Raw genomic sequence first — 23,204 nt, 5'->3', positions numbered from 1 at the left:
GCAGCTCCGTGCAAAAGCGATGTGAGGAAAACCCCCTAAATCAGCCCCCGGAGGAGCCGCCCCCTCCTCATCATCCTCACAGCTCACACCTGGGGCTGCTCTGAGCCCCCATCATCCTAACAGCTCACACCTGCCGCTGTTGCCACTCTCCAACAGCGTCTCTCCCTCTCCAGCACACAGCGCACTTCTCACAGACACAGATCCAACAGAAATCTGCTACGGGTGTCAGCTTTTCTTAATCCATCTGGTTACACGATTAAAACACATACATGCATTGATGGTCATTGAGAGAAAGCTTTCCCCTGGAGAAAATAGTCACTTTGGTAGCACACTTTGATATATCTGTGGAAAAGCAGAATCAGCACCAACTCCTAAGACCCCTGCTGAGGAACCCAGCCCTCCTTGGGACACCCAAAGCAGCAGACCTCGAAAAAGGAGGGGAAAAATGAAGCTTGGAGTGGAAAAAGAGGATAGAAGTACAGAAGCCTTTAAAAATGCCTGCATGGAGCAATAGTGGGAACCAGTCACATTTCTTCTTTCCTTGCTTTCTGTGATGACATAAATAGAAAGTAAGAACACGTTAAACAAAAGGCAGAGCTAGGATTTTACAGGTCTTTATTTTGGCAGGCTGGAATGACAAACGCCTCTTCCGGGGCTGCGACACGTTTTGAGGAATGGCAGAGAACGGAGGCAAAAGGTGCCGGGGAGCCCTTTCTGTTCCATTTAGCCCCTGCAGCTGCTCCGCTGGTTTCAGGGCACTCGCTTGGTTCGTTCCTAGAGAAAAAGGCTACGGCATGATTTTCAAAACTACTGCCCATCCACAGTCAGAGTTTCCTACATTCCTGGGTACAAATGAGTGGATCGAGAGAGGGCTTCTTTTCAAATTAGTTTAGCCATAGCTTCCTATTCTTTACCAATACCTGTGAAAACGAAACACTTGCCAGGTTTTAGTATTCTACACACACCCCTCCCTGGGAATTTTGGGGTAGCTTTGGGTCCCTCTGCGGGACGGCACCCAGCGTGACCCCCCCTCTCATCTGCCACCCACCCGCTCCCCCACCGCAGTGTGCGTCCCTCTCCTAGCGACCTTGGGGTGCCCCAAATGACATCAGAGCCCCGAGTCTTCAGCCCCTAACCCTGACTCCCGAAGAAGGCACAGGACGAGTCCAACTGCCCCGGACAGCAGCCCAGCACTCCCTTCCAGCCCTTCCCACGCGTCCATCCCCCCAGAAAGGGACTCCGCCGCAACAAGGAAGGGGGGGCAGCCCCCAGAAGGCTCGAAGCTCCTGCCCCGCCTCGCTGTCGCGGGCCAGGGGCAGAAAGAGGGAGCGGCAGAGGCGGCGGGGACGCGGCACGGCCGGCACGGCACAGAGCGGGGGCCGCTCGCAGCGCGATGCCGGCGGAGCCGCAGGTCCGGCAGCGCCGGGGCGGGGTCCGAGCGGCGCGGGGGATCCGCCGAGAGCCTCCGGCCCCGTGCGGGGACTCCCGCAAGGCCCGGGGGGCGCCGGGCTCCGGCCCTCGGGGCTTTATTCTCCGGCGCCCCGAGCCCCGCGGCTGCGGGGGAAAGAAGCGAAGGGGCGACGGGAAGAGAGGAGGGAGAGCGGGGCATGCGAAAGGTCGGGGAGGGAGGACGGGCTGCGGAGGAAAGCGGGCGGGGAAGGGAAAGGCCGGCAGGGGAGGAAGAGGGACGGTGAACAGAGGAGGGAGAGAGGGGGAATGGAACGGAGGAGCAGGGCAGGGACAGGACAGGAAGGAGCCGAGTTTGGGGGGGGACACGGAAACGGGGGAAAGAGAGGTAACTGAGGGGAATACGGGGAGGAGGATGGAGCGGTAGAGAGAGGGACAGGAGGGGATCCTCCCAGCGCCCCGGCTCCGCCCCGGCGCCCCGCCCTGCCCGGGCTGCTGCGCTCGGCCGAGCTCGGCTCGGTTCGGCTGGACTCGGCTCCTCGGCCAGCTTCGGCTACTTTGGGCCACGCTCGGCTATTACCAGCCGCATTCGGCTCGATTAGCCTCTTCGGCAAAGCTCGGCTCGCCTCGGCTGTACTCGGAGCCGCTCGGCTACGCTCGGCTCCTCGGCCAGCTTCGGTTACTTTCGGCTAAGCTCGGCTATTTCCGACCGCATTCGGCCCCACTCGCCTCTTCGGCGCAGCTCGGCTCCACTCGCCTCCACGGGCCCTCCCGGCCACTTTCGGCCACGCTCGGCTATTCCCGCCCGCACCCGCCTCCATTCGCCCACTCCCACAGCTCGGCTCCCTCCGGCTCACACATTTCCTCAGGGCACCTCATTCCAGGGCACACAAATTGCAGCCCCTAAAGGCTTGCGGCTCTTTCAACACACACTTGTAACTCAACTCTCGGGACAGAGCTGATGGCTCCTTTAGGACAAGAATAGTTACATCTAAAAGCAATTCCCTCATTTTGCATCTCCTTTTCATTTAACCCCCCCCAAAATCCCATACATATCACAAGGAATGTGCAGTTCTGGTTTCCCCACCCTCCGTATACTATTTGTACAAAGGACCTGGCCACAGCACACACAACTGAATAAAGCCCAGCTTCAATAATCAGAACAACTGACATTTGTTTACAAATTAGGTGCAGTTTTGTATGGTGCTGCGTACCCTCGGAGGCGAGTCGAGGAAAAAGAGCTACAGCACTGGAACCTAAGTTTTAGCAGCTGAGTCATTTGTAACTTGTGCCATAAAGTAAACCAAGCATCACTACAGTATTATCTGCTGAAGTTCTCCACTGTAGGTTTAAGGTACAGCAGCACGTGCTTTACTCCCAACAAAAGCTGCTCAGGTGGGGGGAGCCGGGAAGCCAAGTCTCTCCACTTTGTCTGAACACCATCTTCCAGGAAGGTACTGCTTCCTCTCTCCCAGGCTCCCTTCAGCAAAGTAGCAAATACAGAATCCGGTGCCACAGAAGGCTCTTGCCTGACCTCCTTGTGGTTTTCAAACTGTTTAAAGCGAAACAAAAAGCGTAAGAGAAAAACAGTGATGAGTATGAAACAAAAGTCTCTTCAGCCACCTTTGGTTTGAGATGAGCTCTGAACTGAAGCTCTGGGAGCACAGGCGTGCAGTCCTGCTAGAACAGAGCTGTCCAGTAGTGTCCCCAGGGGTATCTGGAGTGTTCACACTGCTGAACTGAGAAAAACTCACCAAACCCAGCCCAGGGGCCTGTGATCCTCCACCCACCTGGGGGAACTCCGGGCACTGTAAACAGAGGCCACAGCGCACACCAGGCTCTGCTGTGCCTGCTGAGGAGTCTCTGTATGAGCCCTGAGGCCTGGTATCGCCTCCCAAACACCACAGAGACCTCTTGTGTCATCAGAGAAAAGCCCTGGAGCAAACGTGTGTCCCCAGCACGATCAACAAGGATGCAGAATTACCTCCTCAATAAAAACGCTGTTCCTGATGGAAATGTAACCTCTGTCAACTGTGAGGATTTTATAGGAATACTGGCTCAAGAATTCAGTGACTTCAGGTATTCCATACCACAGGTTCCTGGGACTACTTGGGCATCCAGAGTCTATAGTATCGGTTAAACTGGTAGAGCTGAGGATACTTAGCAGCTTTGTCACAGAGCTGGAACGTCAAGCAGGGAGAAAGGGGCTCTCTCGGAGAGTGCAGGAGGCCAGTGAAAACAGCAACAAAGTCCTCCACGACATCTGCTCCTAGAAAAGCCAAATAAATTAAACTATTGACATGAGCACGGACACTGGGGCAACCTTCCTTACTTTGGGCCTTGCCAGCAGCCCACAGAGCCTCACGCAGAAAAGAACTGAACGAGATCAAAAAGTGTTCGCAGTGACCTAGACACGTGCTCCTGACTGCAGAGGTACCTGAAAAACCCTCCAGACATCATCAGCTCCTGCTGAAGCAAACAATCCACCTTCGCTGTCTTGTGCCAAAAACACGCCCGTCTCTTTACAGGGAGACACCCTGCCAGGCACCGCCTCAGAGAAGAACCGAGCTGTACTGGGGGGATACACCCAGCCAACGTGTACAAGTTAAACAGAATTTTCTGTCAGAACTGGGACTTTCAGCACCCCCCAGGTGCTACTCGACTGCCACATACACAGACAGGGCTTCGTGAGGTGCTCTGCGGTTGGCCAGTCCTGTTCCAAGCCCTGCTGATGCCCCTGTGGTTTTAACGCTGTCCTCAAGGAGGTAGTAGAACCTCGCAGTATTTGCCCCTGGAGCTTAATTTCTGAAGTTTTCCTTGGGAAACGCATCCATTTCCTACTTAACAAGGCAGTCCCCTCTCCCTGATCTCGGGAAGAGCTGCCCACAGGCACGGGAAACACCTTCCTCTCCTGATCGCCATGCTCTGCCCTTAAAACGCTGTGTTACTGAGGCCAACTACTTCCAGACCAAGACTGTCCATGCAGGGACAGTGTCCCTTCTCTTCAGGGTCAGGGAATTAGGGCAGAAGCACCTACAGAGCTTCAATGCCCCTCTTGAGCACAAAACACCATCAATCTGCACTTCCTTCTGCTTGCAGGGAAGGTAATAACATGCCTCAAGGTAAAAAATTATAAACGGTAAAAAATTATTACAAGAGAGTAGAAATGATGCCACTTTCACTCCACTGCTAGAAACGACACATAAAACATAAAAAAAAAAAACTGTACCTGTTCCGTTTTCAGACTGAAGCAACAGCATATTCCTGGCTGCTAATGCAGCAGGGACAACAGCACTGAAGGGAAATGTCTGGATAATCACGCCTTCATTTAAAGAGAACACAATTTCCTCATCTAAGCCATCACTGCCCTCCATCAGAACAGCCAGCATATCCACGACATCTAATAAGTGAAGGAAAAAATGTAAGCAGAGGATCCAGACTAACTGGGAAAACAACAGAGGTAGAATGCAACATTCCAGGAACACAAGGTATCTTTTTAGTTCCCAAAAAAACCCAAAAACAAAACAACAAAAAAAAAAAAAAAAAAAAAAAGAAAGCAAACAAAACAAACAAGAAAACCTTAAAAAAAAAAAAAAAAAAAAAAATTCAAAGGCACATTTGCCAGGCAATACAATGTTGGGGGCAGCACAAAAATCACAGCTGTACTTCATTCTGCCTTTCAAAGCTGCTGTCCAGCACAGGTTGCCCAGAGAAGCTGTGGCTGCCCCCGGATCCATGGAAGTGTCCAAGGCCAGGCTGGACAGGGCTTAGAGCACCCTGGCATGGTGGAAGGTGTCCCTGCCCATGGCAGGGGGTGGAACGGGATGAGCTTTAAAAAAAGGTGCCTTCCCATCCAAACCCTTCTGGGATTCCACGATTCTGTGAACAGCTTCAGGCAGGACTACATTTCCATTGTAGTTCAATAATGCTGCTGCAAGAACACGAAGAGAGATTTCAAATACCGTTAAAGTGGCACAACCACATCAAAAATTACGTCTGGGAGTAAAGTGGAAACTCTGCTGATTCCAAGGACACATGGAGGGCTGAATCCTGGAGATCCTTACATAACAGGATCTCTAGAGTTATCCATCCCCAGTTTGTTGCTTAGGGTTAGAAAAGGTAGCCCCAAGTCGTGGAGTTCTGTTCTTAAGGGGTTACCACATACCATCAATGTGAGAGACGGGGATGCTGATGTTTGATCAGAGTCCTGTAGCAACCTGGAGCACGCTGGCTTCCCGAACCAGGTCTGCTGCTTTGTCCGTGTAGCGGTAGGGCTTTGTCCTCAGCCTTCAGCAGGATCTGTCAGCAAAGGTGGAGAGAAAAGTAGAGTGCAGCGCCTCTCAAGCATGGGGGAACCATGTGCTGCTAAGGAAGACCACGTGCTGAAAGTGGTTTGAAGCCGGGTGGGTTTTGGGAGGACAAATTCCATATTACTTCTGCAGGATTCTGTCTGCAGTTCCTGCTCTACAAACCAAATACATCAAACGACAAAAACAAACAAATAAAAAAAACCCCACATTAAATTAACAACAACAAAATAATTATTCCTACCTCAATAAACCCATAACGCCTCGAACCATTCCAGGGAGGGCGGCAGGAGGGGCGGGCAGAGCCAGGGCCCCGCTCCGCCGCCCCGGCGGCATTTTCCGGCACGCGGCCGCTCCCGGCGTCTGGAGAGGGGCGCGGGGCCGGGAAAGGCGGCGCAGCCCTGCTCCGATGCCGCTCGGCCGCGGCCCGGGAGCGCTGCGACCGCGCCTCCGCCGCCCGCCGGCACCGGCCCCACCGGGCTGCCCTCGCCGCCATCCTCGCCGCCGCTGAGCCGCCTTCAGCCCTCCCCTCACTCACAGACACCGCCCCACTCGCCGCTCGCTCCCGCCCCGTCTCGGTGGTTTTGCCGGGCGCTGGCTGGGGGGCTGCAGTACCACCCTCTGTCCACAAGGCGGCAGCACTTGTCAAGAGAGTGCGCGACAAGCACTCGCAAGATGGCGGCCCGTGAGGACCTTGACGGAGACAGGCGTTTTGCCGATGCCTGTCGGCTCGTGCCAAAATCCCGCAGGCTCGCGGTGCTGCTGACCCCACAGCCCGTGTGCACGGCACCAGAACTGCCGCGGAAAATCCCCTAGGGGGGCGCCGGCGGTGCGGGCAATTCAGGCAGTGTGGAAAACAGACACGGGTCCTCGACTTTCTTGTCCTCGTTTTTGCACCCTCTTGAGAAGGTCAAGCCGAGTCCGCGCCAAGCCACTCCCAAGATGGCGCCCGCGGGCTGTGTCTGTAGTACCCACCTCTGTCCACAAGGCGGCAGCACTGCCGCCCGCCACCGCCGGGGGCCGCCGCTCGCCTCGGGGCCGCGGGCGGGGCAGGCGGCAAAAAGAACGGGCGCCGTCCCCTCCGGAACATCCTCGGTAGCAAATGCCCCAAAATATCCCGCGCGGAAAAGAACGCCAACAAAAAAAAACCCCTTGCCTCTAACCCAACAAGAACCAAAAGAAAAAACCTTTTCTTTTAAACTGCATTTCAATGTATTTTATTTTTATATTTTTCATATTTATATTCACATTCGGATTTATAATGTATATTGATGTATAACTGAATTTTTATAATTTCTTACATTTATTTCTATTATATTTTATTCTATTTTAGTACATATCTTAATGTATTGCTTATATATTTCTATAGTTAGATTTAGATTTCTAGAAGGTTTATATTGCTTAAAATAAACCCCTGCCTCCATCCAAGTCAAAATCTTTAAAAAAATCCCATTATTTAAGCTCCGTTTACATTTATCTCTATTTTTTGCATTTATATTCAAATTTACATTTTAAATGTAGATTGATGTATGATGTTATTTATAGCCTCTCTCTTCCTAATACTTATTTTTATTTTTTTATATTTTTATATATATCTGTATACATCGAATATATATTTCCATATTTAGAACGATATCAAAATAAAATGTATATTCATATTTTTTCTATTAAAGCCCTGTCTCTAACCAAATTTAAAAAAAAAAGCTCTGTCTATAAGCAATACTTGATTATTCATATAATTTTTCATCATTATAGTCACATTTGTATTTCTACTTTACACTGATGTATTTATAAATATATATTATATATATTATAAGGTAGCAAGATAGATAAATTATTATTTAAACTCTATTTCGTACATACTGCTAATACTTATATTTACTTACCACTGAATTTTTATATAGATCTTAATGTATTTAGGATATATTTCTACACATAGATTTCTAATTTTATTTTATTTATATTTATAATTTTTGTAATAAAACCCCTACCTACTACCAAATAGAAAATAAAAATCCCCTTTATTTTAAACGATATTTAAATATTTCTATATTTTATTTTTAATAGTACTTATATCTTCTATCACAATATATTGAGGTACTATATTTTGATATATAATATTTATGACATATAATGTGTTATAATAACACATATACTGTAAAATATGCATTATGTACTGCATTGATTTCTATTATTTTGTAATTTTTATATTTATATATCCACACGAATTAATTATACAACTCTATATGGTTATTTTGCTTGTATTTATAATCTCTATTTATATGTATTTATATATACATATAAAATACTCTATATCAAACAATATAATACCTAATAGTAATGGATAACATTATTTATGTTACATGTTTTATTTATATGTATTCCGTTTATATTTAAAATTGAAGGTTTATATTCCATTTTCATATTTATGCATTTCTTTTGTTTCATTAGAGTTATAGTTAAAACTTTGCAGTTATAATCCAATTCCTAAAAATAAAATGCCAAAACAAACAGCATCAAATTCCCACCAATACCATCCAAAAAATTCAGAAAGGCTCCACCAGCCAACCAACTACCAGCAGAAAAACCCACACTACACTCCTTTCACTAACAGTTCTTATCACATCACAAAAATGAAACAAACATTTAAAACAACCTATAGAAATCCACACAGCAAATCACAAAAACCACTAAAATGAAAAAAAAAAAAACCCAACTAACTTACTATACTGCAAATCATACAACAGACCCCGAACGTTTCTAAAAAAAATAACCAAAACTCTACCACTACACTAACTCATAAAGAGAACCCAATGCTCTATAAAATGAACTAAAAAAACCCACCAAATAATTACAGATATTAAAAAATCGAAACCACGAAGGAAAAAAAATTCACCACCCAGATAAAATAACTGCGCATAAAGACCCACCATAGATATACCCATGTTCCCAAAAATAAAACTAATAAATAAACAACAGCCAAATACATCAAACTAAAAAAAAATATATATATATATATTAACAACAACAAAATAATTATTCCTAACTCAATAAACCCATTATGCCTCAAACCATCAAAACACAAATACCACCTAGAAATAAACACGTCGCCAAAAGAGAAATGTAACAATTTTAATAACTCCCGAACTCTCTGCAACAATAAAACATACGCGGCAATCAAATATGCCAAATGCATAAAACCCCTATAACATAATAAACAAGAATGCAATAATCAATATTAAAAAAAACCTCACTGATTAACTACAGGACACTACCTCAAACCCACCAAAACAAACACTACATATGCTCATGCTAATAAAAGCCTTCACAAACGAATTAAAAACCTAACGTCTACTTCATGCTACGACCCATAAAAACCATTGTAAACCTTTAAGAACACATTCTTTAGAAACATAAGAACGGATCAAAAAGAAATCCAACAACACTCAATCAAAAAAAACCCCCTTGTCATGCGCACCTGAAGCAAGAACCGTAACAACCAAAAAGTAACACCATGGCCCTTCTCCTACAGCAACTACGAACAAAAGAAAAGGATCCCATAAATTCCTCAAAACCACCGCAGCGAGGGAGGCTGGAAGATGCGGAGCCGCGCTCCCGGCCCCGGGCGCAGCGCGGCTCCGGCAGGAAAGCGGATCCTCCGGCAGGCAGAGGCGGCGCCGCGCCGGCAGACCCCCGCCCGCTGCCCCCGGCCCGGCGGGGCCGGCACCGGGCCCGGGGGGCCCCGGCGGCGCCCGAGCCCCGCGCCCGGAGCGGCGGCACCGGCCGGCACCGGCGCGCCGCCCGCGCCGCCTCCCCCGCCCGCCGGCCCGGCCAAAGCTCCGCTCGGCTCCGCACGGCTCGCACCGGCGCGGCTCCGGCGGGCCCGCGGCAGCCCAGCCGCGCCCAGCTCCCCTTCCGCCCCGGCCAGCCCCGGCACTGCCGCCAGGGCTCCGCGCCGGACCCTTCGCTGCCGGGCCGGGGGCAGAAGAAGCGCCCCGAATGCAGCGGCACAGCCCGATCCCCGCCCTGCCAGCGCTGCCACGGCTGCAGCTCCCTTCCTCTGAAGGCCCGACAGTGACGCCACGCTCCGGCGCTCACCTCACCCCAACGAGGGCACAGAAACGTGCGCTCCCCCCCTTCAATTGCGTCCCCTAGAAGAGCAGAAAACAAGGGGCCTGCCTCAAATAATGGTAAAAGGGAGAATTTTACCTCAATCCAAACCTCTTAAAAGGCGGGACCACAGGACTGACCCCTCCATTTCAACCTCAGGATGACGAAATTTCAAAGGGAAAGGACAAAAGCCCCCACTACAAAGGCGCACCGGCTCACCTGTTTGGCTACTGCTTCTCGGCACAAGGGTTTGTCCCTCGGCTCCTCCTTTGAGCAATGCTCCACGTCTCCAAGTGCATATCCAGGTGATCCCCCAGACCCCGTCCGAAGCACTCACCGTCCTTCCAGGAGACAGCCCCGGGAGCCCCCCATAAACTCCTCTTCTCCAGCAGCTCCGTGCAAAAGCGATGTGAGGAAAACCCCCTAAATCAGCCCCCGGAGGAGCCGCCCCCTCCTCATCATCCTCACAGCTCACACCTGGGGCTGCTCTGAGCCCCCATCATCCTAACAGCTCACACCTGCCGCTGTTGCCACTCTCCAACAGCGTCTCTCCCTCTCCAGCACACAGCGCACTTCTCACAGACACAGATCCAACAGAAATCTGCTACGGGTGTCAGCTTTTCTTAATCCATCTGGTTACACGATTAAAACACATACATGCATTGATGGTCATTGAGAGAAAGCTTTCCCCTGGAGAAAATAGTCACTTTGGTAGCACACTTTGATATATCTGTGGAAAAGCAGAATCAGCACCAACTCCTAAGACCCCTGCTGAGGAACCCAGCCCTCCTTGGGACACCCAAAGCAGCAGACCTCGAAAAAGGAGGGGAAAAATGAAGCTTGGAGTGGAAAAAGAGGATAGAAGTACAGAAGCCTTTAAAAATGCCTGCATGGAGCAATAGTGGGAACCAGTCACATTTCTTCTTTCCTTGCTTTCTGTGATGACATAAATAGAAAGTAAGAACACGTTAAACAAAAGGCAGAGCTAGGATTTTACAGGTCTTTATTTTGGCAGGCTGGAATGACAAACGCCTCTTCCGGGGCTGCGACACGTTTTGAGGAATGGCAGAGAACGGAGGCAAAAGGTGCCGGGGAGCCCTTTCTGTTCCATTTAGCCCCTGCAGCTGCTCCGCTGGTTTCAGGGCACTCGCTTGGTTCGTTCCTAGAGAAAAAGGCTACGGCATGATTTTCAAAACTACTGCCCATCCACAGTCAGAGTTTCCTACATTCCTGGGTACAAATGAGTGGATCGAGAGAGGGCTTCTTTTCAAATTAGTTTAGCCATAGCTTCCTATTCTTTACCAATACCTGTGAAAACGAAACACTTGCCAGGTTTTAGTATTCTACACACACCCCTCCCTGGGAATTTTGGGGTAGCTTTGGGTCCCTCTGCGGGACGGCACCCAGCGTGACCCCCCCTCTCATCTGCCACCCACCCGCTCCCCCACCGCAGTGTGCGTCCCTCTCCTAGCGACCTTGGGGTGCCCCAAATGACATCAGAGCCCCGAGTCTTCAGCCCCTAACCCTGACTCCCGAAGAAGGCACAGGACGAGTCCAACTGCCCCGGACAGCAGCCCAGCACTCCCTTCCAGCCCTTCCCACGCGTCCATCCCCCCAGAAAGGGACTCCGCCGCAACAAGGAAGGGGGGGCAGCCCCCAGAAGGCTCGAAGCTCCTGCCCCGCCTCGCTGTCGCGGGCCAGGGGCAGAAAGAGGGAGCGGCAGAGGCGGCGGGGACGCGGCACGGCCGGCACGGCACAGAGCGGGGGCCGCTCGCAGCGCGATGCCGGCGGAGCCGCAGGTCCGGCAGCGCCGGGGCGGGGTCCGAGCGGCGCGGGGGATCCGCCGAGAGCCTCCGGCCCCGTGCGGGGACTCCCGCAAGGCCCGGGGGGCGCCGGGCTCCGGCCCTCGGGGCTTTATTCTCCGGCGCCCCGAGCCCCGCGGCTGCGGGGGAAAGAAGCGAAGGGGCGACGGGAAGAGAGGAGGGAGAGCGGGGCATGCGAAAGGTCGGGGAGGGAGGACGGGCTGCGGAGGAAAGCGGGCGGGGAAGGGAAAGGCCGGCAGGGGAGGAAGAGGGACGGTGAACAGAGGAGGGAGAGAGGGGGAATGGAACGGAGGAGCAGGGCAGGGACAGGACAGGAAGGAGCCGAGTTTGGGGGGGGACACGGAAACGGGGGAAAGAGAGGTAACTGAGGGGAATACGGGGAGGAGGATGGAGCGGTAGAGAGAGGGACAGGAGGGGATCCTCCCAGCGCCCCGGCTCCGCCCCGGCGCCCCGCCCTGCCCGGGCTGCTGCGCTCGGCCGAGCTCGGCTCGGTTCGGCTGGACTCGGCTCCTCGGCCAGCTTCGGCTACTTTGGGCCACGCTCGGCTATTACCAGCCGCATTCGGCTCGATTAGCCTCTTCGGCAAAGCTCGGCTCGCCTCGGCTGTACTCGGAGCCGCTCGGCTACGCTCGGCTCCTCGGCCAGCTTCGGTTACTTTCGGCTAAGCTCGGCTATTTCCGACCGCATTCGGCCCCACTCGCCTCTTCGGCGCAGCTCGGCTCCACTCGCCTCCACGGGCCCTCCCGGCCACTTTCGGCCACGCTCGGCTATTCCCGCCCGCACCCGCCTCCATTCGCCCACTCCCACAGCTCGGCTCCCTCCGGCTCACACATTTCCTCAGGGCACCTCATTCCAGGGCACACAAATTGCAGCCCCTAAAGGCTTGCGGCTCTTTCAACACACACTTGTAACTCAACTCTCGGGACAGAGCTGATGGCTCCTTTAGGACAAGAATAGTTACATCTAAAAGCAATTCCCTCATTTTGCATCTCCTTTTCATTTAACCCCCCCCAAAATCCCATACATATCACAAGGAATGTGCAGTTCTGGTTTCCCCACCCTCCGTATACTATTTGTACAAAGGACCTGGCCACAGCACACACAACTGAATAAAGCCCAGCTTCAATAATCAGAACAACTGACATTTGTTTACAAATTAGGTGCAGTTTTGTATGGTGCTGCGTACCCTCGGAGGCGAGTCGAGGAAAAAGAGCTACAGCACTGGAACCTAAGTTTTAGCAGCTGAGTCATTTGTAACTTGTGCCATAAAGTAAACCAAGCATCACTACAGTATTATCTGCTGAAGTTCTCCACTGTAGGTTTAAGGTACAGCAGCACGTGCTTTACTCCCAACAAAAGCTGCTCAGGTGGGGGGAGCCGGGAAGCCAAGTCTCTCCACTTTGTCTGAACACCATCTTCCAGGAAGGTACTGCTTCCTCTCTCCCAGGCTCCCTTCAGCAAAGTAGCAAATACAGAATCCGGTGCCACAGAAGGCTCTTGCCTGACCTCCTTGTGGTTTTCAAACTGTTTAAAGCGAAACAAAAAGCGTAAGAGAAAAACAGTGATGAGTATGAAACAAAAGTCTCTTCAGCCACCTTTGGTTTGAGATGAGCTCTGAACTGAAGCTCTGGGAGCACAGGCGTGCAGTCCTGCTAGAACAGAGCTGTCCAGTAGTGTCCCCAGGGGTATCTGGAGTGTTCACACTGCTGAACTGAGAAAAACTCACCAAACCCAGCCCAGGGGCCTGTGATCCTCCACCCACCTGGGGGAACTCCGGGCACTGTAAACAGAGGCCACAGCGCACACCAGGCTCTGCTGTGCCTGCTGAGGAGTCTCTGTATGAGCCCTGAGGCCTGGTATCGCCTCCCAAACACCACAGAGACCTCTTGTGTCATCAGAGAAAAGCCCTGGAGCAAACGTGTGTCCCCAGCACGATCAACAAGGATGCAGAATTACCTCCTCAATAAAAACGCTGTTCCTGATGGAAATGTAACCTCTGTCAACTGTGAGGATTTTATAGGAATACTGGCTCAAGAATTCAGTGACTTCAGGTATTCCATACCACAGGTTCCTGGGACTACTTGGGCATCCAGAGTCTATAGTATCGGTTAAACTGGTAGAGCTGAGGATACTTAGCAGCTTTGTCACAGAGCTGGAACGTCAAGCAGGGAGAAAGGGGCTCTCTCGGAGAGTGCAGGAGGCCAGTGAAAACAGCAACAAAGTCCTCCACGACATCTGCTCCTAGAAAAGCCAAATAAATTAAACTATTGACATGAGCACGGACACTGGGGCAACCTTCCTTACTTTGGGCCTTGCCAGCAGCCCACAGAGCCTCACGCAGAAAAGAACTGAACGAGATCAAAAAGTGTTCGCAGTGACCTAGACACGTGCTCCTGACTGCAGAGGTACCTGAAAAACCCTCCAGACATCATCAGCTCCTGCTGAAGCAAACAATCCACCTTCGCTGTCTTGTGCCAAAAACACGCCCGTCTCTTTACAGGGAGACACCCTGCCAGGCACCGCCTCAGAGAAGAACCGAGCTGTACTGGGGGGATACACCCAGCCAACGTGTACAAGTTAAACAGAATTTTCTGTCAGAACTGGGACTTTCAGCACCCCCCAGGTGCTACTCGACTGCCACATACACAGACAGGGCTTCGTGAGGTGCTCTGCGGTTGGCCAGTCCTGTTCCAAGCCCTGCTGATGCCCCTGTGGTTTTAACGCTGTCCTCAAGGAGGTAGTAGAACCTCGCAGTATTTGCCCCTGGAGCTTAATTTCTGAAGTTTTCCTTGGGAAACGCATCCATTTCCTACTTAACAAGGCAGTCCCCTCTCCCTGATCTCGGGAAGAGCTGCCCACAGGCACGGGAAACACCTTCCTCTCCTGATCGCCATGCTCTGCCCTTAAAACGCTGTGTTACTGAGGCCAACTACTTCCAGACCAAGACTGTCCATGCAGGGACAGTGTCCCTTCTCTTCAGGGTCAGGGAATTAGGGCAGAAGCACCTACAGAGCTTCAATGCCCCTCTTGAGCACAAAACACCATCAATCTGCACCTCCTTCTGCTTGCAGGGAAGGTAATAACATGCCTCAAGGTAAAAAATTATAAACGGTAAAAAATTATTACAAGAGAGTAGAAATGATGCCACTTTCACTCCACTGCTAGAAACGACACATAAAACATAAAAAAAAAAAACTGTACCTGTTCCGTTTTCAGACTGAAGCAACAGCATATTCCTGGCTGCTAATGCAGCAGGGACAACAGCACTGAAGGGAAATGTCTGGATAATCACGCCTTCATTTAAAGAGAACACAATTTCCTCATCTAAGCCATCACTGCCCTCCATCAGAACAGCCAGCATATCCACGACATCTAATAAGTGAAGGAAAAAATGTAAGCAGAGGATCCAGACTAACTGGGAAAACAACAGAGGTAGAATGCAACATTCCAGGAACACAAGGTATCTTTTTAGTTCCCAAAAAAACCCAAAAACAAAACAACAAAAAAAAAAAAAAAAAAAAAGAAAGCAAACAAAACAAACAAGAAAACCTTAAAAAAAAAAAAAAAAAAATTCAAAGGCACATTTGCCAGGCAATACAATGTTGGGGGCAGCACAAAAATCACAGCTGTACTTCATTCTGCCTTTCAAAGCTGCTGTCCAGCACAGGTTGCCCAGAGAAGCTGTGGCTGCCCCCGGATCCATGGAAGTGTCCAAGGCCAGGCTGGACAGGGCTTAGAGCACCCTGGCATGGTGGAAGGTGTCCCTGCCCATGGCAGGGGGTGGAACGGGATGAGCTTTAAAAAAAGGTGCCTTCCCATCCAAACCCTTCTGGGATTCCACGATTCTGTGAACAGCTTCAGGCAGGACTACATTTCCATTGTAGTTCAATAATGCTGCTGCAAGAACACGAAGAGAGATTTCAAATACCGTTAAAGTGGCACAACCACATCAAAAATTACGTCTGGGAGTAAAGTGGAAACTCTGCTGATTCCAAGGACACATGGAGGGCTGAATCCTGGAGATCCTTACATAACAGGATCTCTAGAGTTATCCATCCCCAGTTTGTTGCTTAGGGTTAGAAAAGGTAGCCCCAAGTCGTGGAGTTCTGTTCTTAAGGGGTTACCACATACCATCAATGTGAGAGACGGGGATGCTGATGTTTGATCAGAGTCCTGTAGCAACCTGGAGCACGCTGGCTTCCCGAACCAGGTCTGCTGCTTTGTCCGTGTAGCGGTAGGGCTTTGTCCTCAGCCTTCAGCAGGATCTGTCAGCAAAGGTGGAGAGAAAAGTAGAGTGCAGCGCCTCTCAAGCATGGGGGAACCATGTGCTGCTAAGGAAGACCACGTGCTGAAAGTGGTTTGAAGCCGGGTGGGTTTTGGGAGGACAAATTCCATATTACTTCTGCAGGATTCTGTCTGCAGTTCCTGCTCTACAAACCAAATACATCAAACGACAAAAACAAACAAATAAAAAAAAACCCACATTAAATTAACAACAACAAAATAATTATTCCTACCTCAATAAACCCATAACGCCTCGAACCATTCCAGGGAGGGCGGCAGGAGGGGCGGGCAGAGCCAGGGCCCCGCTCCGCCGCCCCGGCGGCATTTTCCGGCACGCGGCCGCTCCCGGCGTCTGGAGAGGGGCGCGGGGCCGGGAAGGGGGCGCAGCCCTGCTCCGATGCCGCTCGGCCGCGGCCCGGGAGCGCTGCGACCGCGCTCCCACCGCCCGCCGGCACCGGCCCCGCTGGGCCGCCCTCGCCACCGCCCTCCTCGCCGCCTTCAGCCCTCCCCTCACTCACAGACACCGCCCCGCTCGCCGCTCGCTCCCGCCGCTCGCCCCTCCCGCCCCGTCTCGGTGGTTTGGCCGGGCGCTGGCTGGGGGGCTGCAGTACCACCCTCTGTCCACAAGGCGGCAGCACTTGTCAAGCGAGTCCGCGACAAGATGGCGGCCCGTGGGGACCTTGATAGTGACAGGCGTTTTTGCCGATGCCTGTCGGCTCCCGCCAAAAACCCACACGCTCGCGGTGCTGCTGACCCCGCAGTCCGTGTGCACGGCACCGGAACTGCCGCGAAAAATCCCGTCACGGGGCGCCGGCGGTGCGGGCAATTCAGGCAGTGTAAAAAACAGACATGAGTCCTCGAATTTCAATGTCCTCGTTTTCGCGCCCTCTTGACAAGGTCAAGCGAGTCCGCGCCAAGCCACTCCCAAGATGGCGGCCGCGGGCGGCGGGCTGCAGTACCGCCTCTGCCCACAAGGAGGCAGCACTGCGCCGTCGGCAGCGAATGACCCAAAGATCCGCGCGGGAAAGAACGGAACAAAAAACCTGCCTCTGACCCGGCAGGAACCGAAAGAAAAAACCTTTCCTCTTAAACTGCATTTCAATAGAGTTTATTTTTATATTTTTCAGATTTATATTCACATTCGGATTTGTAATGGATACTGATGTAAAATTGTATTTTTATAAATTTTTACATTTATTCCTATTCTTTTTTATTACATTTATATTTTTATACATACCTTGATACATTGCTTACATATTTCTATAGTTATATTTTTATTTCTAAAAGGCTTATATTGTTTAAAATAAACCTCTGCCTCTATAAAGTAAAAATCTTAAAAAAAAAAAACCCTTTCTTTTATACTGTGTTTAAATTCATCTCTATTTTTGGCATTTATATTCAAATGTACATTTTAAATGTAGATTGATGTATGGTGTTATTTATAGTCTATCTCTTCCCAATACTTATTTTTATTTCTATTTTATATTTTTATATATACACCTGCATACATTGATTATATATTTCCATATTTAGAATGACATCCAAATAAAATGTATATTCATATTTTTTCCATTAAAACCCTGCCTATAACCAAATAAAAACAAAAAAAAGCCCTTCCTTTAAACGATACTTGAATATTTATATATTTTTTCATCATTATAGTCACATTTGAATTTCTACTTTACATTGATGTATTTATAAATATAAATTATACATATATAAGGTAGCAAGATAGATAATTATTTAATTTCTATTTCTTACATACTGCTAATACTTATATTTACTTACCTTTGAATTTTTATATAGATCTTAACGTATTTAAGATATATTTCTATACATAGATTTCTAATTTTATTTATATTTATAATTTTTATAATAAAACCCCTACCTACTACCAAATAGAAAATAAAAATCCCCTTTATTTTAAACTATATTTAAATATTTCTATATTTCTATTTTTGATTTTTACAAGTACTTATCTATTCTATCACAATAAATTGAGGTACTATATTTCGATATATAATATTTACGACGTAATGTGTTATAATAAGACATATACAGTAAAATATGCATTATGTACTGTGTTGATTCCTATTATTTTGTAATATTTATATATCCACATGTATTAATTATACATTTCTATATGGATATTTATATTTATAATCTATATTTATGTGTATATAAACATAGAAAATACTCTATATCAAACACTATAATAGCTAATAGTAATGGATAACATTATTTATGTTACATGTTTTATTTATATGTTTTCTGTTTATATTTCAAATTGAAGTTTTATATTCCTATTTTCATGTTTATGCATTTGTTTTGTTTCATTAGAGTTACAGTTAAAACTTTGCAGTTATAATCCAATTCCTAAAAATAAAATGCCAAAACAAGCAGCATCAAATTCCCACCAATACCATCCAAAAAATTCAGAAAGGCTCCACCAGCCAACCAACTACCAGCAAAAAAACCCGCACTACACTCCTTTCACTAGCAGTTCTTATCACATCACAAAAATGAAACAAACATTTTAAAATAAGACCTATAGAAACCCACACAGCAAATCACAAAAAACACTAAAAAGAAAAAAAAGAAAGCCAACTAACTTACCATGCTCCAAACCATACAAGAGACCCTGAACATTTCTAAAAAAATAACCAAAACTCTACCACTACACTAACTCATAAAGAGAACCCAATGCTCTATAAACAAAGGAACAAAAGAATCACCACCCAAATAAAATAAATACCTAAAGAGATCCACCAGGGAAATACCCATGTTCCCAAAAATAAAACTAATAAAAAACAACAACCAAATACATCAAACTACAAAAAAATATATATTAACAACAAAATAATTATTCCTAACTCAATAAACAAAAATTGCCTCAAACCATCAAAACACAAACACCACCTAGAAATAAACACGTCGCCAAAAGATAAATGTAACCATAAACAATAACTCCCAAATTCTCAGCAACTATAAAACATACACAGCAATCAAATACGCCAAATGATTAAAACCCCTATAATATAATAAACAAGAATACAATCATCAATATTGAAAAAAACGGCAATAATTAACTACAGGACACCTACCTCAAGCCCACCAAAACAAACACTATGCACTCGCGTAGTAACATTGCCAGGATGGGACCCTGAAATACAAAATTTTTAGGCTTCATCACAGAGTCCAGCAATACTTCCAGAGGGCTCATAAGCGCAGGAAACCCAGTCCATCAGCCAGATGGTGACAGAGGTATGTGCACTCTGAGATGGATCCCTAAAGCACAAAAACAAGAAAGGATGCTTACAGTTGCACCAAAAACTGAAACCTGAGCAAGAACAACTGCTTCTGTCCTTTGCTCACCTAGCACAATGGGCCTTGACTGCTGCTATCTGCCTGGACCTCCTAAAAATAAAGGCAAAGAACACTGCTGTAACATGGTCACCATTGAGGCTTCCCCTGCAAATGTAAACAGTGACTGACCTGCTCATGGCAACACCCTCACCCAGGACTGGGGCTCTCTGCCACAGATTTGAACTGTCTGCATCTGAAAGGAAGTTAGGACTAGTGTCAAATGGCTGCAGGACAACTTAACAGCACCAAACATGTTATGTCAATCTCCCCATACAATCTAGAGCCCAACTACACCCCGCATTACCAATTTCAAGCCCCCAGGACTTGTGCTATTACAGGCTATGCAGCAGGGCAGAGCAGCTGTGGGACAAATATGTGCAGACACCCGTGACACAGGACAGGACCTGACAAACCAGGGGACAGGACAGGGAGAGAGAGCTTTCAATGAGAAGAATGTCTGCAAGGACCGAGAGACCCAAACACCACAGAATGCACCAGAGACAAGTGACAAGACACACACTGGAACTGCTCTGCCCTGTGTATCTCAGCACTGAGATCAAAACAGACACTTTCCCTTTAGGTGGCCTAAGGGGATGATTCTTGGACATCCCCATCTCCAAAACTAACTCAAAAACCCCTCCTGGGGAGTCCCAACCTGGCACCTCTCTTCCATCCCCTCTGTGGGTTGTAGCCCTTGACTTATCTTGAACATATCTGGGGATGCAAATCCCCATCGGGTGCAGAAGGAGGCCACTACTCCCACCTCCAGGCTGTGGCCCCGACTTATCTTTAAAATGACTGGCAACATGAATCCATGTTGGACCTGAAATGAGTCGGCCTCAGAATGCCCCATGATTGCCGGTTATCCTCTTAGTGAGCTACAATAAAGAACACAAAAATCAATGCATGATTCTAGTGTTATGCAGGCCAAATCCCAGCGAGTCAGCTACTTGACATCTCCTAAGTATACCTAGGTCCTCAAGGCTCCAGCTTCATTCCGAGTCTGAGGCTATAGCTGTTATGACTAGCACCTTGTTTAGAGAGAGCCAAAGTTACAAGGTATTTCTGTGAGTGCAGTAGATGAGCTGGGGTGGTGCAAGATACATGAATGCCTCTGCTACGCCTGTGAAAAACCTTGGGGGGTCCTCAAATAGACACCATTTATCACCCTGCTGCCTTCAAACCACCCCCCATAACTCTTAACAAGACACCTACTTACCCTCTAGTCATAATCCTCAACTTTACTCATCTGAAGCCTCAATCTCAAACATGATCTTCAACACAGAGCAGATCCCTCTTGTAACATGATGAAGCTGCTGAAAAAATCTGAAGTGTCACACTTGACACAGCCTGGAGATACAGGAAGCTGTGCTCCTAGTAAAAAAAACAAACAAACAAACAAAAAAAAAAAACATAAAAAAGCACCTTATCACCCCTGAACACACAACCCAAAATCATGAATTTAAATACTCCCTGTGTCCAATTCTGTATTCCTCACAGTAGGTTCAAAGCCCCTGTTACTTCAGGTGCCCAAAAGCACCTGCTGAAAACAAGCTGAAATTAGCTGAAAGATCCTCTTCACTGAAATGAGAGGAAACCTCTTACCCCAGTGGTTCCCAAAGAGGGAATGAAGCCCCTTAGCAAAACCTGGGGTTAATATACCCCTGTATTCTTTGAAGAACACAATTCTATATTCTTTAAAACCCCTGTTACTTCACATGCCCAAAAACACTTGCTAAAAACAAGCTGAAATAAGCTGAAAGACCCACTTCACTGAAATGAGAGGAGACTTCTTACCCCAGTAGCTCCCAAAGAGGGGATGAAGCCCCTTAGCAAAACCTGAGGTTAATATACCCCTGATTGGGCCCACCTCTCGTTCCCACAATATCCAGGAAAAGGGAGACGACAAATCCCACAAGGTATAAAAGCCCTCAGAGGAGCTTCAGATGTTTGAGGGGAGTAAAGGGCTTGATTTTCAGGGAAATAATAATGATTTTTTTTTTTTTTTTTTTTTTTTTTGCTTCAGCTGCTTTAAGCAAAAGGGCAGAAAACCTGTAAGAAATAAAACTTTGTGTTTAGGCAGCATAGCTAGGTAAGTTGGATAACTTGTTGCTAACTTATATAATTATTCCTTAATGATTAGTAAGTAGTACTCCACATGTGATTAAGTAGGGTGGAGAACAATAATGACATGAATGGTCCAAGTCTCCTTGGTATCTCTAATTAGGGCTATCTATATTATAAATAAAAATAAGAAAATTAATAGACTCCTGGGCAGCATTAGGGTTAAGTACAGGCCTGGCTTGCCCTTGTCTGAGATATTTATTCCCAGGGCACACATAGAAGTGCCCTAAAATGTAGTGTTAATCCCTTAAAATGCTGAAAAAGACAGAGCTTCCATCAGGTGAACCCCTTAAAAAGAGGAAATTAGGCAGTTGCCTCCACTTAAACTGATACAATGGCAAATAAATCGCTCCTGTCCTTTAATTTAATCCCCTAAAATATTGGGAAAAGAGGGATGTTGCTCACTTTAAATCTCTCCAGTGATGAAACAAAGTAGGGACAGCTGGCTTCCCCCTCAATTTAAGCCTTAGGACAACAAAAAAAGGGGCAATGACCCTTAATTCAAACCCATAAGAAAGCACTGCCAAGGTTGTCCACTTCTATTTAAAGTGGAAAATAATGAAAAATTATTTAGGGTGTCAATTAACACTCCTAGCAGCATAAAAGAGGCAGGAATTCTTTCAATTGAGACCATTAAAATTGCAAGAGGAGGGGATTCTCTCACAATTTAAGCACAAGAAATAATGGAAAAGGAAGCTTTTTCCCTCAATGTAAACCCCTTTTCCCCTAATAACCCCTCTGTTTTCTGGAGGTGCTGCGGAAGGACCGAGGACTCTAGGGAGGAATTGACACAATGAAAGTGGAAATTGGAAAGCTCTCCCCTGGAACCCCACACTCTGCCCTGCCGGTTCAGGTGCTGCCCCTCGGTAAGGGGGCTTTTCCCTCGGCATTTTCTTAAAAGGATGCTCTGTGAACAGACGCGTCCGGCTGCTCCCCAGGCCCTGGTGGATGGTCCTGGGCTCCTAGAAGGACAGTAGGGATAGCTTCATTAACGCCTCTGGAGCAACAGCTCCCCGCGCAGGTGGGCCCGGGTGTGGCGGGTTTGGTGTTGGTTAATTACTAAAACACTCACTTCTTGCTGGGAGATAGGAAAAAAAGTAAAGTAGATTTAAAACTTTAAACAGGTATAAAGAAAATTTTATTAAAAGGAACTAGAAGAAAAAAAATAGTAAGAACTAAAACAAACTTTTCAGAACACTTCTCTTACCCCACAACTTTTTCTTTCCCACTGATAATATAAAGAAACTAAAGGTAAGATTTGTAGTCAGTTTATTACTTTTTAAATAGTTTTTTTTCAGTTTACTTAGGGAGAGAAGGCTGTGTTGTTAAGGAGGAAAAAAAGAGTTTTCTTGTGGTGCCTAATTTCGTTACGAATAACAGTTGTTTGGGGAATTCTGCTATAGTGAAGTTTTTTTAATTTTTACAAGCTTTCCCACAGCTTCTTGATGGGCTATGTTTACTTATGGGGGATTGTTTTAAAGATGAGCTGTTTAAAGGCAAAAGTTTTTATCACCTATCTCTAAAATTATTTTTATCTCTAGTAACAAATCTTTTTCTTTTTGGAGAAGCACAGGACTACTTTTCATCCTTTTTCTGTTTAAACTTCTTATGGGATTACAGTTATTTTAACATTTATCTTAGCATGGAGGCTTTTGTTTGATATTAATTCGAACACTTTCATCTTCTTATAGCTTCATGTGTTATATGGGAGAAGTCTTTTTTTATAACTCATAAGAGGATTTTAGCGCTAAAAGCAAGGCATCTCCTCCTCCCTCCCATTTGG

The 23,204-nt window shown here is 47.6% G+C and overlaps 2 protein-coding genes and 2 long non-coding RNA genes across 23 annotated transcripts in view; 1 reads left to right on the top strand and 3 right to left on the bottom strand.

Moving 5' to 3' along the window:
• Nucleotides 1-598: 598 nt before the first annotated feature.
• LOC144247079 (uncharacterized) lies at nucleotides 599-5,952 on the bottom strand. The gene is made up of 2 exons (XR_014958030.1): nucleotides 4,637-5,952; nucleotides 599-3,676 (listed from the first exon to the last, which is right to left on the bottom strand). It is a non-coding gene; the product is annotated as an uncharacterized LOC144247079 (long non-coding RNA).
• Nucleotides 5,953-10,810: 4,858 nt separating this feature from the next.
• Nucleotides 10,811-23,204, bottom strand: part of TMEM231 (transmembrane protein 231) — a 31,024-nt gene continuing 18,630 nt past the window's right edge. The window contains exons 12-15 of the mRNA XM_085589327.1: nucleotides 20,517-20,671; nucleotides 19,427-20,175; nucleotides 19,307-19,348; nucleotides 10,811-19,219 (exon numbers count right to left, since the gene is read on the bottom strand). The gene's annotated coding sequence lies outside the window, so the exon portion shown is untranslated. The remainder of the gene's footprint in view (nucleotides 19,220-19,306; nucleotides 19,349-19,426; nucleotides 20,176-20,516; nucleotides 20,672-23,204) is intronic.
• Nucleotides 10,811-23,204, bottom strand: part of LOC110468745 (carbohydrate sulfotransferase 5) — a 23,461-nt gene continuing 11,067 nt past the window's right edge. For 5 of the 20 annotated variants that reach the window (XM_085589318.1, XM_085589302.1, XM_085589297.1 and 2 more), the window contains 4 exons: nucleotides 20,517-20,671; nucleotides 19,427-20,175; nucleotides 19,307-19,348; nucleotides 10,811-19,219 (listed from right to left, as the gene is read on the bottom strand). The gene's annotated coding sequence lies outside the window, so the exon portion shown is untranslated. The remainder of the gene's footprint in view (nucleotides 19,220-19,306; nucleotides 19,349-19,426; nucleotides 20,176-20,516; nucleotides 20,672-23,204) is intronic. The other 15 variants (XM_085589309.1, XM_085589303.1, XM_085589317.1 and 12 more) reach the window with 14 other exon arrangements.
• LOC110468748 (uncharacterized) overlaps nucleotides 21,314-23,204 on the top strand; it is an 18,878-nt gene continuing 16,987 nt past the window's right edge. Inside the window, exon 1 of the long non-coding RNA XR_014957768.1 lies at nucleotides 21,314-22,287. This is a non-coding gene — a long non-coding RNA (uncharacterized LOC110468748). The remainder of the gene's footprint in view (nucleotides 22,288-23,204) is intronic.

This window comes from Lonchura striata, chromosome 11 (genome assembly GCF_050655825.1).
Source record: "Lonchura striata isolate lonStrDom1 chromosome 11, ASM5065582v1, whole genome shotgun sequence".
Taxonomy (NCBI): Eukaryota; Metazoa; Chordata; class Aves; order Passeriformes; family Estrildidae; genus Lonchura; species Lonchura striata.
Note: the sequence above shows the minus strand (reverse complement) of the source record. Positions and strands in the feature narration are given on the sequence as shown.